The sequence below is a fragment of the Diceros bicornis genome (genome assembly GCF_020826845.1).
Source record: "Diceros bicornis minor isolate mBicDic1 chromosome 13 unlocalized genomic scaffold, mDicBic1.mat.cur SUPER_13_unloc_1, whole genome shotgun sequence".
Classification (NCBI taxonomy): domain Eukaryota; kingdom Metazoa; phylum Chordata; class Mammalia; order Perissodactyla; family Rhinocerotidae; genus Diceros; species Diceros bicornis.
The window spans coordinates 22500575-22503543 of NW_026690866.1; the positions used below are offsets into that span (position 1 = coordinate 22500575).

Below are 2969 nucleotides of genomic sequence, written 5' to 3' on the forward strand. Positions count from 1 at the left end.
ACCTGGGCGTCACCCACTTAGTTTCCCTCACCCTGGACGGGGACAGCCTCTAGGTCAGTGGTGAGGGGCTGGGCTACAGCCATGCTCTCTCTGCCAGTGAAAGTTCTGTGTTGCCTCCGTTGCTCTAAAGTGAGTTTTGATACATCTCTCTCTCCTTCTGGTTTGGGTTCAGTCTTCTCATCACGGTGTGACTGCTGAGTTCAGCCACCTTCCACTTCGTTGCCACCTCCCTGAACACCCCTTCCCTCTTCCCCTCTGCTTTTCCCACAAACGTCCCTACATCCTCCCTCACCCTTAATCCTTTATGTTCACCCCAACCCTCGCTCAGCTCCTCTCGCCTTCTCTCCACAGGTTATACCTATGGAGCCGCAGCCCTGACTACCACCAGTGAGTATTCCTGGCCCTGATGTCCTGGGTCCCATCGCATTTGGGGTTGGGGAGCACTTGTTCTACTTCACCCGCTGTCCTTGGTGAGGGAAGGACCTGGAAGGGCCCTAACTCATCCCTTCTCTCTCTCTTGGGTTCTGGTGGAGAGTCCCAGCCCAGGGTGAGAAAGCCTTAGACACAGACATGTTCTCCACCACATTCTGACCCCACGTGGATTTCATTTTTATTCTCTTGAAGCCCCGCCCTTAGTCTCCCTTTTCCAGGTATCCCATCCGTCTGTCCAGTTTTCTGCCCGTCCATCTCTCTCTCCTCTGTGTTCAGTCTCTCTTATTCACCCACCTCACTCTCTTGGGCTCCTCTCATCCACAGGCTTGCTCATCCCTCTACTCACACAGGGACCCGTCCCCTCACTCTCATTTATGCTTCACCTGTGAATGGTGGTCCTAGGACAGCCACTGCTGGATTCCAGGTGAGCCTGGAAGCTCCTGCCACTCTGTCCCTCCCTGATGACAGCCCTCTCCACAGCTCCCTAGCCGGCCACCACATCCCTGCATACTTGATAATCACCTGTGTCACAAGAAGCCACCACAGGTATCTGGGGGTGGCTTTTCCTTCCCAAGAGAAGCTCTACAGCCCCAACCAGCCAGTTGTGATCCAGGAGCTGGGAAGCCAGGGTGTGAAATTCTGATTTTAGGACAATCATGCTGATCTCAAAGATTATACCAACGATTCAGTCTAAGGCCAGCCCTCAGAGAGCCCCTAGTCTTGTGAATTAACACACCATTATAACACAATGTGGGAGGTTTCGGGGAGTGGCACCTGGCTTAATTCGGAGGGGAAGAGCTTGCTAGAGAAAGTTTCACCTGAATTGAGTCTTTAAGAATGAGTAGGATGGACCCTGGCAAATAGAGGATGAAGAGTTTTCCTGGCAGAGGGGATTCCATGAGCAAAGACTCCAGCCAGAAACAACATGCCTTATGGGGAGAATTGAAACTAATTTGGGTTGCGTGAAGCATGAAGTTTAACTCGCAGTAGATGGATAAAATGAGACTGAAAGGTCAGCAGGAGCCAGATTGAGTAGAGCCTTGAGTGCCAGGTCAAGAATGTTGAACTAAACACTGAAGGCCATAGGGAGCCATGGGTGGTACTAGAGCAGTGGTGGCCCTAGTGAGGTATTCATTTCAGAAAGATTCTTCTAGTAGTCCATGTAGAACATCCTTTAGACAGAGCATCCAGTGTGCCTGCTGGGGTGTTGGTCTGGGTGAAGGAAGTTAAGACTTCAGTTGGGACAGGGATGGATGGATGAGTGTGCAAGGTGAATGGGTGTTACTGGGAGGGAGGAGGAGCTGAGCAGATATGCTGGTTCTGACTTGGGTGACCACAGGGGTGGGTGGTGGTGCCACTGTGAGAGAAGACGACAGATGATAAAGAGTGCAGGACTCTGGTGTGGTCTCAGGCCAGCTCTCAGTGATGGCCATCGTTCTCCCTCTCGTCTTGCAGCTTTGGGGCACAACCTGAAGACCCTCACAGTCAATGGCACCATCTCCACCTTCTGGTATTCATCAGACAGGAGCAACAGCTCAGCCACGTTCAACTCCACTGAGAGGGTCCTGAAGAGCCTGGTGAGACCCTGGTCCCAGCAGCTCCTGGTGAGTTAAATCCCAACCAGCCCCTCCGCCAACCCCTGTCCCTCCTGCTCATCTTCCTTTCCTTCCTCCACAGCTGGATCCTTGTTCAAGAAGAGCAGCCTGGGCCCCTTCTCCTTGAGTGGCAGACTGGTCTCCTTCAGGTAATGCCCTCCCTTGAGCACTTGCCCCTAATGACCACTTTTGTGGCCACCCCTCTCTCAGTTTCCCCACTCACCTACCATTTCCTCCTTCCTGTTCTGGCCAAAACCCCAGAGGTTTCAGGACCTCTCTCTAGATTCCCCACGTCCCTCTCTCCCAAGGCCTGAGAAGGATGGGGCAGCCACCAGTGTGGACGCTGTCTGCACCCACCACCCTGACCCCGTGGTCCACCGCGCCTCTGTGCTTGGAGCTGAGAGTTTCCACCTGTCTGCTCTTCCTCTCAGTGGCTCCAGGCTCTGCACCCTGGAGTTTATGCATGCAGAGAGAGCACCAAATACATTTCCGCAGCATCAGCTGGAACATCAGCAACATGGAGCCCACATCCTCGGAGTACACTGCCCTGCAGAGACACACCCAGGACCAGCTTGGGTCTCCCCTCTCCCGTCTCTCCTTGCCCTGAGAGCACCCTCATTCCTCTGCCTGACTTACATCTGTTACATTATTGTTTCAATCCTTCACTTTCCCTGCGTGTCTTGGTTCTCTCACTTTCCAGAGGTGATGTCCTAGCTGCCTTCCCCATTTCTCATGTGGGTAAACTGAAGCTCAGAAAGGGGAGTATTTTGCCTAAGGTCACACAATGACTTAGGGGCAGAGCCAGGATTTGAAGTCAGGTCTCCCTTGCCCCAAGGTCTGTGATCTTTCACTGGCTCCAGTGGCCCACTGCATCCCCAGGAGACATCCATCTCACCCACTCTCCCTCCCATTTGTTCTAGGTCACCAAGCTCTACAGAGGCA

General features: G+C 53.3%; 1 long non-coding RNA gene across 1 annotated transcript; it reads left to right on the forward strand.

Moving 5' to 3' along the window:
- Positions 1-2001: 2001 nt before the first annotated feature.
- LOC131401768 (uncharacterized) lies at positions 2002-2399 on the forward strand. Its single transcript, XR_009217949.1, has 3 exons — positions 2002-2036; positions 2110-2176; positions 2336-2399. It is a non-coding gene; the product is annotated as an uncharacterized LOC131401768 (long non-coding RNA).
- The last annotated feature ends 570 nt before the right edge of the window (positions 2400-2969 follow it).